Source organism: Thunnus albacares, chromosome 8, assembly GCF_914725855.1.
Source record: "Thunnus albacares chromosome 8, fThuAlb1.1, whole genome shotgun sequence".
Classification (NCBI taxonomy): Eukaryota; Metazoa; Chordata; class Actinopteri; order Scombriformes; family Scombridae; genus Thunnus; species Thunnus albacares.
Window position 1 is genome coordinate 25,171,789 of NC_058113.1, and position 16,901 is coordinate 25,188,689.

The following is a 16,901-nucleotide window of genomic DNA, read 5'->3' on the forward strand; positions in this document are numbered from 1 at the left end:
TAACTTTTATTATGATTTTAGTTCTCATGGTGCAGAAGGAGATGTTGAACATATTCAACTCAAATCTAGTGTGGCCAGTTACCTGAGAACTTATGACAGTGAGTAATTTATCTGTCCTTTAAAGGCCCTGGGGTCATGGTCACCCACTGACCCCACACTGACCTCAGCATATTTAGCATTAGCTATGCCCATGCTGTGTGCATAAGGTATCTGTCTAATGCTGTTTTTTAATTCCTAAAGAGTGAGTAGGTAACCACTATTTTTTATTAAGAACATTGACAGGATCCATGGTTGTATTTTGAACAAATGGGATATGTTGAACCTGTGATTTACATATTCGTTTTCCCACCTACAACACCACCCTCAGTTGAAAAACATCTAAACCTTGCTGTTGAATCTGTTTATGTACTGTAGTAGTCTCACGTAACCCTGAAAATTCCTGTCCCGACCCTCCAATGATAAAAACTCTGCACCTAGCTCATGGCCAGTAAACAGTCTCTTTCTTGGTTGTAGTGGCAGTTAAACAGTCCCAACTGCCTGGCTTTGTGTCAGCTGTGGAAGCTTTCCACTTATGTGAACATAAACTGAATGCCAGGTACTCTTGATTAGCCTCTGACACATGATACAGCAGTTGATCCCTCACCCACCTCCTCCTCCTCCTCCTCCTCCTCAAGAGGAGATCCCTCTCTGCTACCCACTGCCTCATTAGTGTCTGGGCTCCTCTCAGTTGGGACACTTCCCAGTGTCTGTAGCATAAGGGAACAGGAGGTGTTTTCCCAGTAACCAAGCACCTACAGTAATGTTAAACAGTTGTATGTGTTGAGGCAGGTGTGCGAGCCCATGGTATACTGTGAACTTGATTAAATGTGGTGTGTTCTCATCAGCAAAATACCTAGCTTATGACCAGAAAGAAACACCTGTGTTAAGCGTGCACAGGATTTATAAAATGAAAATTTTGTCACGTGTTTAGGCTCAATCACATTAGATATAGACCTAGTTGCATATAGACCTGCAACAGTTAGTTTATTAATCAATGAGTCAATGGACAGGAAAATAATGGCAACTATTTTGATAATCGATCGATCAAAATGCCAAACATTTCAAGTAATGGAAATGAGAACACATCAGATGTAATATCATGAGGAGTATGCTGCCACTCAGCCTTACATTAACTGTGTATGGGAGCGAGGTTGATGCTTTCACTTTGGGAGACATTAATGCCAGTCAGAGGCATGTTTCACTGGATAACTTTGTGTATCCTCCATCTAAGTCTCTACAGGATCTTGATATTGTGTGTGTCGGTGTTTGTTTACAATTGTATATCACCAACTGCCACAGGCCCACCAGCGAGCCCAGTGCCTGGGTGAATGATTAAAAGGGGGGGGGGGCCCTCCATCAGTCAGTCAGTGGCCTGGAGAGTGGTGTGGGAAAATACGAATTGATTGCACAGCCTGCTTAGAAACTTGACAGTCGTTTCTTCTATCCGGTAGTAGTAGTATGAGCAGCAGCACATGTGGCATTAAACCATGGCTCTGGAGAGATTAGCACTAGTGATATAATGAGTGCAAGGCTTTCGAGCCTTAAGCAAATCAAATCTATTTTGATGTGCTAACCCTGTGGTATGCCCACGAATAGCTTGTCACTTGATATTGATGCGATGTTACATTATGGCTGAGTTGCAAAGCTTGAACTAGTCAGAATTTTCAGATTATGGGTTTAATCTCGGTAACATTTCTTGACTCAACCTTAAATTAGGGCTGGGCAATATGTCGATATTATATCGATATCGTGATATGAGACTAGATATCATAATATCGTGATATGGCATAAGTGTTGTCTTTTCCTGGTTTTAAAGGCCGCATTACGGTAAAGTTATGTCATTTGATATTTGATATAGATATTTGGTCAAAAATATTGTGATATTTGATTATGTCGATATCCCCCAGCCATACCTTAAATGGAAAATGAATATCAAGGTGTTTCTCTACCAGCTGAGCAGTTTGGATGGATAACCTGTGATTGTCAACTGCACTAGAATTGAGGAGATTTTTTTTTGTCATCATCGCAATCCTTTCTTGTGGTGGCAACCGCTGTACACATATATGTACTTGGTATATTGAAAGATGTGGCTTACTGGAAGATAATGAATGAGATGTGGCAGATGTAGTGCAGCAAGGGGATCTCCCTCACCCTGCACCTGTCACACTACACTTTGCGACCAGGTGGGATTTGAGTTGGCTGGAGATGACTCAGCTTGGTATAAAAGACAGCCTTGGTGGATGTGGGTCCATTTACAGTCCATTAACACAACATTTAAAAGAAACGGCGCTAGTTTCAAAGAGATGCTCTCTTTGGGGTATTTTTGAGGATGTCTAAAATTAGCACACTTTCTGTTTGTTTGTCCTATTGATGTCTTATTCTTATTCTTGCCTCTCTCCCCATTCTTTACCCTCCTTCTTTCTCACACATCTGTGTTTCCCGCTCTTTTTTTTTGGTTCACAGACAGTTACCACCCTCCCCCTGCCCCCCCTTTCCCTTCCTTGGTTACTGCCTCTATTTCCCTCTCTGTGGCTCAGTGGGAAACTCTGCCTTCCCCGGCATTCTCCTTGTAGGTTGGTTCTATGTGGATTTTGTGCAGACAGTGGGGTCGGCTTTGAGGGAGGGCTTAGTACTTGATTTGCAGTCTCTCCCCATAATACTCAGTTCATTCAAGCAGCCCACTGACAATAGACAACCCCCCATCCGCAACCCCAGCCACCCATAAGGCTAACCATTGCCATATTGTTGGAGGTTTCTGTGTAGAATGCAGTTTGCTGTTGCTCTTTGGGCTCATTGTGTCAGAGAGAGATTTCCCCTTGGCTTAATTTTACCAAAGAAAATGAAAAAAACTCTCCTGTTAATCCCTCTTAGAAGATTCAAAACACTCATTGTTTTTGTTAAGACAAAATCAAGCTTCGGTTTTGTCTTTCAGTGTATCCACTATATTCACGGTGCACCGCTGCAGAATGATTTCCACTCGCACACTGTGCAAGCGTGATAACACCGACCGACCACATTGACTAGTGCATCAAATCTCAGAATCCTCCCTCTCTTTTTATTCTTCAAAGGACATCTGTGTGAAAGGTACTGCTATAAGAGTAGCGTAGCTCTGTTAAGGAACAGGGCGGTGCGGTAATGTGTGTGTGCATAGCGAGTGTGTGGTCGAGCGAGTGCAGAGAGCGAGTGGCAGAAAAGTGACGGTGAATGCGAGCAGAGCAGAGCAGGGGAAAAGGTGAGCAGTAGGTTGTCAGTCGGGCAGTAAATGTACAGTTCAGACTACAGCATGTGAGGTAATAAATGCTGCAGCTTCTTAAGACCAAGAAAAGTCTTTTGCTTCCACCACTGCTGATTAAAGTGAAGGGGTTAGCCCCAAAGTTAGCGACAATGGGTTAGCCTAACCTGACCAGGCTCCCCTTAAGGTGGAGGTGACAAGCAGTCAGCCCAGGGGAAGACCTGTCTTTTAAATAGAAATCCTAAATAGCATCAATCTAACCAGGACAGGTGCTGCTTGATGTTAAATCTCCACTGATGTATCGTCCTTCCGCATATTTTTATTCTTTCTTTCTCATACTCCTTAGATAGGAAGAAAAAGTGTTGTTTCAGCTGAGCACTCAATTAAAATACAATAAACACCAACAAGTACACGCTTCAAATATGTTGTCTGAAATGCTTTTTCTATTGTATTGTCACAGGGCTACAGCTGTGGGGCATGTATCTTTTATGTTTTGCTGGAAAGTCTTAATCATGTGTTGGTGTTGTAGACTGAGAGGAAACACTGCTGGCCGACACATGCTGTTGTCAGAGTGTGGGGCTGAAGGCAAACTCCTGCGAGTGGGCCGGGTAGCGTGAGGGAAAAGTCAAGGGATTGTGTGCGTGCGTGCGTGTGTTTGTGTGTAGGAGGAGGAGGAGAAAGGCTTGAGGTTGTGATGTGTCACAGAGATTAGAAGCCAGAGCAGCCAGACCACGCTTCTTTTCCACCACCACCACCACCACCTCCTCCTCCTCCTCCTCCTTCTTTTCCCCTTCCTGAGATCTGTTTTTTGGGGGAGCTACAAGGGGCTCATTTTAGGGGGAGGTTGTGGACAGGAAGAGAGGGACTTGGATGGAGAAGTATGTGCGTGTTTGGTCGGGGGGCTTACTGGAGGACAGACAGACAGTCGGTCTATTTATCAGTAGCGGAGAGAAAGAGTCCAAATATCTTCATTATTCAACACAGTCTTGAAATGAGGATTGTTAATAGTTTTATACCAGCAACTTTTTCTCATATTTAAATGCATAATATGTCATTTCTGCTGCTAGGGGTCTCTCAATCAAAACAATAACAAAAGACGGAGTTTGATGACGTCGTGAAGTAACGAGGGATCATGGGAGTTGTTGTCTTCGTTTTTTAGACGACCAGCTTCTCCTGGTTCGGATTCCTTCAGCGTTCGTCGTTCAGGAGATTAGTCCGGGAGCTGAATTATCCACAGACTCTCCTCCTCTCCAAAACAAACAGACCTGGTGATTAACACTGGTTAAAAACAGTGAATATAGCAGTTTCACGTTAAAAATCAGTGTTTCTCCGACGCTGTTCGGCAGACACAGGATGTCTGGAGGGGCTGCAAGCCGAGCCGCCGCTAACGTTTGCTCAGCTTGTTTCTCTGACGACTTAAGACTCAAATGTTCAGCAGGTTTTTACTGGGAGCCAAATTATCCGCAGAGGTCTCCTCCTTTCCAAAACAAACGTACACGATGATTAAAACAGGTAAAAACACTGAATAAAGCAGTTTCAGGTAAAAAAAAAATCAGTGTTTCTCCGAGGCGGACACAGGATGTCTGGGAGGGGCTCTGTGCGAGCCGAACTGCTGCTAACGTTTGTTCAGCTTGTTTCTTCTTTCTGTCAACTTAAGATCCAGACGTCGTAAACGTGCGGCTTCAAACTGAATAAAAGTCCAATTATAATTGATAATATAATATATAATTGATTTATCATCTTGTGCACGTATACTCTTTGGTAGAGGGGTATGACACCATTGAGAGGTGAAAAAATTAAATGGACCCTTACCTTGATTAAAATGACAGATTTCTCTTGGTTTGAAAATTATTGGAAACATTCGGCATAATGTAAGTACACAATTCAACAAAATATATAACATAGGTCTAGTCATTTTTTAGACATTTTAATGCTGAATAGTTGCATATTATAACTTTAAAGTCACAGTCAGTATTAAAAGTAGTAGTTAGTAGTAAAATTAGAGGTATATTTATAATTGAAAAGTGTGACTTAAATGTTTCACAGAGGGAAATATTTATGAAGCTTATGACAGTCTTCCTTTCATCCATCTGCTAATACATTAATCAGACATGATGGCTGGCTATCATCATTTACCTAAAAAACAAGCACGCTTTGCCACGCGATCAAAGCACTACTTACAATTAATTGAATTTGTCCATATTATCCAATTTTAGGTTAGAGAAGAAGAAGAAGCTCTATGTCTGTATGTCTTTGAATATACTGAAAATTAAATGAAATACTGTATGTTGTAGATAAACTTCGATCAGTCAGCTGAAGGATTATGATTAAAAGTTTTTGGTCCGATTTTGTGGATTAAAAAAAAAAAACAGTCAATGAAAACTGTCCACAGCCAGGAGTGTCATTAGAAACAGGGATATTGATATAAGTTTGAGCTGCAGTTACAGTTGACACAAAGGAGTCTTGCCACAGATAACTACAGTGTAGGTTTTGATTTATCGTTCAGTGTTGGATTTCTCCTGTTGATAGCACCACCGCAACACCAGGCGGATGTATCATATATGATCAGGCTTTGATTATGTGGCCCACAATGACTATATTTACAATCTTTCATTTACTCTGTGATGTTAGCGACAGTTGGAAGGTTGTTTCGTTTCTGAATATGAAACTATTCTGTGGGTTGCGTTGAGCAGAATGTTTGCAGTGGAAATGACTTTGTTAGATGTGGGTTAATGAAAAGGAGAAAATAACTTCGCCTTTTTTTTTTTTTTTTTTTTTTTTTTTTTTTACTTGTTTCATGTTCTCTTCCCTCTCAACAATCTCTGATGGCATCAGAAACCTGGAAGAGGAAACATAGGCAGCCCAAACTGAAAAAATACAGTTCTTGCGACATGTAGTTTCATTTCTGAGGAGGTGCACGTCAGCTACGCCATCACCTCCAGAGCCTACACACGTAGCTACTGTAAGTGTGGCGTAATCCCATGGCTAAATACTGAGGATAAGTGGGAAAATATTATTTTTTATTTGTGATCTCAGCAAACTGACCCTTTTTAATGCAGTAATCTGAATATTATCTTGTTTTGGCTAATTAACTCATTAGAGTGCATGTAAACTCTCAGAGTGACAGAGACCTGCCCAAGTCAGCATAAAAAGTCAACAAGCCCTGGCCCCCGTCCACTGTTCCACTCAAGCTGGACTGGCAAGACTCTGAGGACACAAGGCTCTATTTAACATGCCCAAGTGGATTCTCCTGGTTAGTGTAACAGAGCTAGTACTTTGTGTGTGTGTGTGAATATATATGTGTGTATCCATCACCTATCTGTGCCAGTGAGACTGTTGGGCCTTCCATAATGCTACCGACTCAAAACAAGCTTTTCACTATGTTGATTCTTAACCCCCTCCAAATCCCCCCCACTTGCTGCTCACAGAAAACACTTCCCTCTCATGTACAAGGGTTGGGTCGGTTTCTGGTTCTGCCAGTCCGGTCCGGTTTTGCCAGTACGAGCTTAAACCGGTTTGATTTTATGCAAACGACTGAACCGGCATTTGTCATCACGGGGCCGGCTGCTGCTGTCCACCCCAGCTGGATGGCAAAGACGAGCCGGAGGAGGTAGGCTGACCCGGGCTAAGATCTGCAGATCTCACTGATGACCCGGATAAACCCAGTTGGGCTGCTTCCAGCTCCCAGCAGTCTGAAAGCAGCTTGTTTTTAACAAACCGCAGATACAAAGGGACACGATAAATCATTTTACCAGCCTGTGCGAGGGCTAGCAGCTCGTTAACATGGCTAGCATCGTTAGCATAGCCGTGCCATGCTATGCTGTTTGTAGCCTATGTAGACTACACACAACAGCATCCAGGTACAAGAAGAAAAGTTAAGTTGAATGGTTGTTGTGAGAACACAATGTGTAAATCAGTTGTCCTGACTATGGTGCCGCTACACTCTCATTTTTGGGCTCTCCATTCGGGAGCGGCTGAGTCCCGTGCAACATCTAGTGGTAAATTTCGGTATTACCGGTCCAGTCTGGTATTTGGCTTAATATCAAACTGGTTGGAAATTTTTTACATCGGCCCAGCCCTATCATGTACACTCCTTCTCTGTTTTCATTCTGGCCTGTTCGCTCACACACATGCAGTCTGTCACTCTGCCTCAGGTTCATCCTGAGGGAGATTCAGACATTCTTACACGTTGTTGTGACTGACCAGGCCCTCTTCAGCCTGTCAGTGTGTGGCTGCCTGCTGGTGTTTATCTGTGGCAGAGAGTGGCAGTGACTCCCATGGGTGCCAGATGCAACACTCCAGAGTTTGATGAGGGGAACAGAAGGGAGGAGTCTGACTGCGTGACCGCGTGTGACGTGCATCAGCCCTTCCACGCCAGCTATCACTGTCTCTGTGTATGTCTATGCGTGTGTGTGTGTATGTGTGTTTCTAGGGTTCTGCCTGCTGTGACTGACGCCATTGTGCCTCGCCACTGAGCACTCACTCTGTTCCCACAGCTCAGGCTTCTCTGGATTAGAAACACAACAGCTGTATTGTGTGTGTGTGCGTGTGTGTGTGTATGTGTGTGTTGCTGTGGGTATGTGTGTGGACATGTGCACTCGTTAGCAGCGTGGACGTTTGTGTACTAGGGGGGATGTGGCTGAGGGGGTTAGCAGGGACTGGATGTCAGCCTAGCTTCTCACTATCCTGGCTCACAGCCCACTGTGTACAGTGTGACTGTGTTGTGTTGCAAAGCAGTAGAGTGGAAAGAGTTCACATTGCTGAGATGTTTCTGCAGAATATTCATATGCTAAAAAAGGCACCACAAGTATTAGTGTATTTACATTTATTTCACTTTATTCCAAATGCACTATCACATTATAGCACTGGTGCCTCATTAGCTGAATGGTATCACTCAGCTTGGTTTACAGTTGGTTAACTAAATTATAATATACTTGCACTGACCACAAATTACCCATTGATGCAAAGAAACCACCAAAGCAACTCATTAATGGCACTGGCTGCACATATCATTGATTTGCATGTATATTTTATTCTATTTTGTCCAGATATGTCCAATAAAGAATGAATAAATCTTAGGTCCTTACCAATGAGCCTTTTCAAACTATAATATTAGTGTTTACTGCACGATTATACCAGCGCTGGAGTTGAACCATACTAAAGAAATGAAGAAAAATGCTGACAATGCTGGTTACAAAGCTTGGAGAAAGCCTTCCTAACCTTGATTACATCGTCTACATTGGAAGTTAGACTGCAGCTATTCACCTTGCCAGTTGACTTGTGTAAAACTGATCCTTTAAAAAAAAAAAAAAAAAAAAAAAAGTGGGAGAATATGTCCACATGCAGTGTTGCCAGCTAAACGGCAGAAGCAACACACAAAATCAACAAGCTGCTAACTGGAGCTGTGTGTTCAGCATACTTAGCATACTGACGGACAGCAGGAAAGTGGATTATGTTGCAGGACTTGTAGGAGTAGTTTGAGAAGTTTCCATGGACGTTTCAATACTGTATTTCTGCCATGAAACATGTTATTTTTGGAGTACATTGTAAGTGACAAAAATGTATGCTAACCACAGCGGCTGTTCTCTGAAATAGAAAACTACCAGCATTTAATAGCCACCTTTCAAGGCTACGGGGCCTAAGCATATTAAAACATAGATTTGGTTGTCCTGGTTTGTATAAGATATTGTCAACACTAAAATATTTCATTATAACTATCTGTAATTGGAAGTACTATAGTTGGCCCAGCAAAATATTAATTGAAAAACATAACCAACATTTATGAAAACAGTATAATGCAAATGAATGATATAATGAATCCTTATATTAAAGGATAATTTCTTTCTTAATGCAAAACCCACGCTGCCTTTGAGTCAGAGTTATTTTGATTGTTCTTCTGGCAATAAATGGAAAAAATACAAATATATTTTCCAATGTATATAAATATATCGGAAGAAAATACTTCTGAATGTAACTGTGCAACCAACCAACAAGCCCACAGCTTGAATAGCAATTTGTTTTCAACACCATGCCACAGAGTTGCTGCAATTTCACTAAAATAAGTAAGGAGTTAATTTTATTCACGGTCAAGAGGGGTTACCCCATCTCTGTTGCCTCTCACTGTCTGAATGTACAGGCTTAGGAAATGAGAAACAACCTGATAGACAGGGGGAGGATAGAGTTTTCTCTCCTCTGTTTGTTAAAGCACGTCCTTCCTGTAATTATCTGAAAGTGCCCACACACACACGATGTGCAGCATTTCTCAACTCAACCAGGGGAGGTTTCTTTCCTTGAACCCTCGCACTCACTGTACAAAGAGTCAATAAGCTTTTGATATGTCTGTGTGGATTTGCGGGTTGAGTCCTCACTATTTGTCATAGCCGTCTATAGCATGTCACACGCCAACAGCAGAAGTCTCCCCGGTGGTATACCTGACAGGCTCTTGATCAGCCTTCAGTGTTGCTGAATTGCTGAATTTGGACTGGTTCCTGTAAACTCATGCAAGCCTCTCTGTTTGCCAGTGGTTGTACAGCTTCCCAGACACCGTGCAAGTCCTGAGAGTAGCCATTCTGACAGATGTCTTAGTCATCTCATAACAGTTACATTGGCTACATGTCTTGGACAGTTTTTTGTTTCACATGCATATTGAAGGCATTAGTATGATCTGTCTGCAGGTAAGGTACCACATGAGTTGCCTCTGAATCCTGAAGCCTGAGAATGAAGTACACCGCTGTCCCAGTCTCCCCCCACCTCCATCCCCGTCTTCTGACCCCCTCGGTCCTGCTCTTGTGGACAAGCACGTTTGTTATGTCTGTTTGTGAAGGGAACAGGGACACAGTTTCCAAGAAGGAGCGATAGGAGGGAGATATCTGATATGTTGCTGAATGAGCAGGGTCAGGTTGGCTATTCTGAAAATGTTGGAAAACACATCTGTGGGACATGCTGGGTAGATTCTCAACATCACAGTATGTTGTCTCGCCTGCCATGTGCGTGATGTTGTAAGGTCCCATCTGTGTTCACAGCAAGCAGTAATCACTTAAGGAGGCCAAAGTAAATTTCCCAAAAGTCCGTTTTTTTATTCCCACAAGAGGTTTGGGTCTCGTCTGTTTTTTACGAGTTCTCTTGAGGTTTTCTAACATTTCCCCACATCCATGACACATTCGTTCGTGAAGAAATATGAACAGTTTCTTTGTAACCATTACAGAGGGATACTTAAAAAATCCCAACATAACAATGTCTCAAAGGGTTTCTGCAAGCGACAAAATAACCCAGAGGTCTGTCATAATCACAGGAAGCCCAAGAATGCAGCGACCAGCTAGCCAGATATCATGGTGATGGGACCAGTATTTTGATTAGACCCACACAATTTGTTTGTTTTGATGCTTGTCTGCATCTTGTCAGATTACCACCAGCCAAACACAAGTCAAGACTGCAGGTGGTGGGGTAGACTGCACTATAGGGTGCCTTTTTTTTTTTTTTTTTTTTTTTTTTTTTGGAAGATTGGCCTTGGAAAATCTGCTGTGGGGAATTTGTGTGAAATTTTGTGGCAGTTTGTCACTGCGGACGCATCTGTTTTTAAAAACGTCAGGAAAAGCTCGTGTTTGTGCAAAATGCCAAAAGTAGTAACTGTCTGAGAAATATGAGAAATACAAGCCCGTTCTTTGAGTGTCTGTGCAATACCACAACACAAATTACTGTATGTCTCTGTGTTTAGGTTTCATACTGAAACTACACCAACTGGCTGTGTACTTTTGTGTGCACAAGTGGGTGGAATACCAAAACTTAAACCTCTGTGGTGTGTTTTTTTTTGTTTGCTTCAAATTTTCCTTTTTCTTACTATAAGACCCTGTCATTGCTACTGTATTTCATCTTCTGCTGAGTCCAGGATCAGGATGCTTCACTGTGTGTTTTTCTGCCCGTGGTGGCTCTCTGACTCATGCTGAATGGAGGCCAGTTCAGAGAGGCAGATGATAGCCGGAAAACACCAACCCTGCACACTCAGTAATCCTGCCACTCCCTGCTATCCTCCTCCTACTGGCCGACTTTACCAGGCCCATCACAGCACAGAAACACTGCTCTCAGTAAAGGAGACACTCTTAAAGTCCTTGACTGTTTGTATCCAGGACTTTTGTAGGAGATCTGAGGGTTCGTATGATCAAGGAAAAATCATTTGAAAACAGCAATTCCCAGGCCTGGAGAAGTTTTGGAAAAGTAAATAAAGTCATGGAATTTTGCTTCACAAATACCTGTATAATAGAGTATATGTGAGAAAAATCTATATTGGTCAAACAATAGGGTTGGGCCAATGTAAAAATTTTCAAACAGGTTTGATATTAAGTCAAAGACTGGACTCAGATGTTTACAATTTGAATGTTGGCCCTATGGAACCTAGTCTCCAGGTCATGGAGGTGGTCCAGGAGTGAATTATTGTGTGTCTGCAGTGAATTTATGGTGGCTTCAGCTGCGGTGAGTCTTTCAAAATTTTCCCCAGCCAATGCCTCTGTGTGGTCGAGGCGGCTCGGGAAAGCATTTATTTGTTCGCAAAGTGAGTCTACGGAGGACAGGATGGATTGACGTCTTAATCAGGGTAGACATATCTTCTCTGAGACTGCCTCGCTGTCTATCCAGCTCCGTCATCAGGTGGTCTGAGTACTAACGTTAATGTAATACAAGTTGGATTTAGAGGAATCAGCAGAGGTTGCTGATTTAGGCTGGTTTTTACTTTGCCAGAACATCTCATAATGACAAATGCTGGTTGTGATGACCCCCCGAGTCATCTCGTGTTGTTTTGTGGTTCACCTGTCTCTTTGTTCACCCTGCAAGTGGATCATTAGGGTAATCTGGAACACCTGGGGGCCCTGGGCTGTTCCCAGGTTATTCAAGCCTGGCTGCAGTGCATCTTCCTCCCTGTCTGCCATTCCGCCTCGCGGCTGCTGCAGCTGCAGCTCTCTCTTCCTTTCCCCTTTAGGCAACCATTTGTTTGATTTAGTACGTTGTGCTAATTTATTCTTATGACTTTGTTTTGCACCTTACAACACACACACACATCTCACACTCATGCATGCCATACACTACTGATGCTACTGATATCTACACCCCAAACAAGGGACCATTTCGGGTGCTGTGTATCTATGTACTTTTGGACTGGCTCCTTCTTTTGAGAAACTGACTATGTCCAGAGTATTGAAGCAAAGATTGTATGTCATCTTATTTTATGAAAGCCTGAACCACTTTTTACAGGCTAAACAGTTAGACATGCATGTCAGGCTATGGCACAGGTCCGAGGTGAAGACTAAATACATCAGCTCAAGATATCACTGAGAAAATGAGGAACTTACTTTCAGGGATCAGAATCATGAATCTCATCCATCTCATCTCATCAAATCTCAATGGTGATGAGCTCATCTTGAATTGGAAAGTGTTTGAAGTACTCCAGAAGCAAATGCAGAACGATGTGAGGAAGTCACTAATCAGCATCGGTTCGTGCGGGTTGCACATACTGTCCAATGTGTTCAGAGATAGATGTAAACCCACCGGATGGGAAGTTGAACACGGACTCTCTATCCTGTACTGGCTGGTCCACGATCGTCCTGCCTGTCACGGGGATTTTATGACAGCAACTGGATGTAACACGCCCATGCTTAAGTTTTGCAAGCACCAGTGGATTGAGAATGTCGACGTGTCACAGAGGGTTGCTACTCTGGCAACGTGTCAAACACCATATTGAGATGGTGGGGAGAGGTGAACTACCCAATCCAAAAGTGGGAATATTGCAATTGCAAGAGAAATCAACCCCTTCCTTACCATGTATCAAGCAGACCTTCCTCTCTGAGGACATGTACAAACTGATTAAAGGTAAGAATAAACATATTGATGTTTTATTTTATACGTTGCAGTCTATTAGAAACACACACAAATATATTTTCAATTGTTTTCCATTTTACAACCCCTAATCCAGAGCTAAATGTTGTATAAGTGTAATAGGTTAATAAAACATCATAAAGCTGTCCTAACAGGCTTCATAAACAGTCACAGGCAATTTAACAGCATTGTTGTCCATCACATATTTAGCTTTGGTTTTCATTTGCACATAATTTCTGGAAGAGCAATTGGTAACATTTATTGTTGTCTTAATAGATACAACAACAAAAACTGGGAGAAAATGATTGCACCTTAACAACGTGGAAGTTGCTTAAAGTTTATAATTTTTCCCTTCCGCACTCATTATAGCATAGGATAAAGACAACATATGTAGTATCTTAAATAAGGAATTATGTATTTATTTTTAAATGACTAAAATGAAATAAATGATTATTTAACGTACGTAATATAATCGGCATACAGCACTGTAGCTATGAATGTGTAATGTTCACTCATTTGGTGTGTTTAACTCTAATAAAAGAGATACACTCACAAATTAAGAGTGATCAAACTGAAACATAAAACCCCTTCGTTTTAATTGTTTGCAGATTCAGATTTCTGAAGGAAAAAGACCCGCAAGAGGCCACATCCACACTGAAGCTCCTCCATGTCCCTTTTCAGGACAACAATCTGCACAAGGACAGTTCTCAGATTGATATTGGATTTGCAGCAGAAGCCACACAGATCCAACTCAGGCCTCCCAAAAACATTTCAGAAGCAGAGACTAGAGATTTAAGATGGACTGCAAGAAACTCTTGACCACACTCCTTGAAAAGATGCTGAAAAAGGCTCCAGTGTATCACATGTTAGTGAGAAGCATGCAGTGCCTTGACCTGAGATGCATGGCTGAATCTAAGGAGCTGTGCGTAAGTCAAATGAAAAGAATGTCGCACATACTTGTTGAAGCTAAGACCACAGATGAGGAAATGCATGATGAGAGTTTTGGGAGTTCTGTTATTCGGCTGCTCTTCGGGCTAAATTCAGGGAATTTGACCCCAAAACAAATCGGACACCCTGCTGTCTGAGACAATGGGGACAAAACCATAATTTTCCAGAGTGTGGGATGTGGTCAAGATTCTACTTGTCTCGTGGACAGACCAGTGTTGAGAGAGGATTTTTCCATTAACAAATAATTGTTCGTGGTGAAACAGAAGAAGTCTCTGTTGGCTCAGAGGCTCATTGTTGACCATGTCAGGTCTTTTGGGGGCAAAACTAAGGTAGAGATCACAGAAGAGCTGCTCCTTTTAGCTGCAGGAGCCAGGCAGAAGTACCATGGCTACCAGGATGAAGAGAAGAGAACGACTGTTGACCTGAAGCCACAAGCAAACTGACCTTCATCACCAAATGTAGTTTCCGTCAAACCGCAAAAGAAAAAAAAGCTGCTGAAGATTGAAAAGCATATTGATGAGAAGCTTGCAAAAATGAAAAAATAAACTGTGTGGATTGTTTTGGGGGGGATTCAAACAGGGAAGGTTATCTTCTGTTAATGTTCAATGAGGTTAATGGTAAATAGGAGGCATAGTTGGTTTAAAATGTTATTATGTATTCAAAAACACAATTTCTTTCTGAAACTACGGCACTTTGAAGTTAATGTCAGTGTTAGTGGGCACTTTTATTTCTTTATTTATTTTTCAAGCATTGTTTCCTCCCAGTCATTTATGTTAATTAGGGCTACACAATGGAGTTCTTAGGGTTTGAGGACATTTTATTCTGTAAACCTATTACTGGTGTGTCAGCAGTACTTAAATAAATGTTTATTTTGTATCAAACCACATAGCTTGTCATTAATTTTAGTTAAGATATACAGTGGTACATTTTGACATGGATTTTTATTCTTATTTTCATGTATACACAGACGTTTCAGAGAATGTATGGTCATGAAAATTAGCCCCAAAGGCATGGAAAAGTCATGGAAATTTATTGGTTAAAATGTGTATGAACCCAAATTGAATGAACTGGAGATTGAGACAGATCACAATCTATGGTAGACAAGCTCATTTCTTTAGCCTCAATGAAGACTTAGGAGAATATGCCTTCCTTCCTTTTTGTCACTCTTTGTGTGTGAAATTGGGCTTACCTCACAAATTTCACTCAGGGCCTCAAAGCAATTACCATCACAAAAGTTTGTGTGGACATAGTTTTGTGTGAGAGAGACAACCGTGGCAGGAATTCCAGACTTTCCTCTCTTTTTCATCATTTTATCCCAGCAAGCTTCTTCTTTTTTTTTTTTTTTTTTTCAAACACGAGGCCTTCACCCTCCATCAACCCTGTTAGCTTCAACTCCACAGGGGCAGAAAGCACATACAGTACTTCCAAAGACCCGACTGTAAACAAACATGGTTGCTCATGTTGTCTGCTATTACCTCACAGAAGGTGTCTGTTCTGTTTTGGGGACATTTTTATGAACTTCCCCTCAACCCTAGCATCACCCACACATGAGTCTATATGAGTCAAATCGGTGATGAATCACACTCCGCCCTGACTCTCATTTATCAATGACACATTTTGGGCAGTTTTTTGGTAGAGATTTGAGAGTACAAGAAATACGACTACGGAGACAGATCTACACAGTTGAATAAAAAAGACCAGGAGGTCGGAGGGGGACGTAAACAAAGCAACACTTGCCTGGTAAATGGATGAGTTGTATCTGAGTTTAACAATCGCAAGACTCACAATGGTATCATAAGATCAATCCAAACATTGTATTGGTACATCAGCAAAGCTATTCGTTTTTTTTCATGTGTGATGTGGCAGGCAAGCCTCAGCAGACCCAAAAATAGCACTAACATGAGTGTGGCACATTAAGTTGAACAGAACTCTGTGTTTCAGGATCAAAGTGACTCATGTCTAAGACATCTCATGGCCTTTTTGTGAGTGCGTGTGCGTGCACGGTAATCGTTTTTTTTTAGAACAAATGTGGCATTGTGTAACTTTTAAGTAGATTGTCTAACGTGTCGTGAGCAGCACTAAAGAACTAACAGCCAATAATGCTGTCATGTATCGGTCTTATTTCATAACAATTATAGAAATGAGTGTGAATCAGTTTATCAGTTAACTTTATTAATTTAGTCATTTTGCATTGACTTTTTATACTGGTCCTCATGACAAAAGCCTATTATGAGAAGTAACAGAAGTCAATATTAGGAGTTACAGCATCTGAGGTGTGAATATAGTGGCATTTCAACTCCTTCAACTTAGAGAGCTACTTTTATTTCCATCACAGTGAAAATGAACAGTTTTAGTAGAAATCCTTCTGACAAAGTCACATTAAGTATGATGTTAAAGGAAGAATCATCGTATTGCCACGTTGCAAGCATTTGTCTTGCATTGTAAATGTATTTAATTGCTATCAGGACTGCTTCATCTCCAAATACAGATACCTCCTGATACCAGAGATGTAGGCAAAGCCCCTGAAGTGAGCGTTCAGTATACGTGTTGTTCCATCTCAGTACAGCTGTTTGCTTTAGAGTCGGTGCACCATAAAACGCTCATGCATGTGTCATAGTGTTTACGCTGCTGAGTTTGTTTTTTCATCATGGGCGTGTGTGTTGTTCATTTTGAAACTGGCTTTATTCCCTGGACACATTCGTTATATCATCTCTGTACTTTTCTCAGATCAAATTTAAAGTGTATGTTACGCAGAGATATGACAGTATGGGTTTATTGAGAATGTAGTGGAGGTGTGTGTTTGTGTTGTATTATTTTTTAA

At 41.7% G+C, this 16,901-nt stretch overlaps 1 protein-coding gene and 1 long non-coding RNA gene across 3 annotated transcripts in view; both read left to right on the forward strand.

The window, feature by feature from the left end:
• The window catches only part of LOC122987511 (protein argonaute-3), a 42,387-nt gene that overhangs the window by 1,325 nt on the left and 24,161 nt on the right, over positions 1 to 16,901 (forward strand). The gene's annotated exons all lie outside the window — the stretch shown is intronic.
• Positions 9,346 to 14,961, forward strand: LOC122987515. The gene is made up of 2 exons (XR_006404510.1): positions 9,346 to 13,126; positions 13,741 to 14,961. It is a non-coding gene; the product is annotated as an uncharacterized LOC122987515 (long non-coding RNA).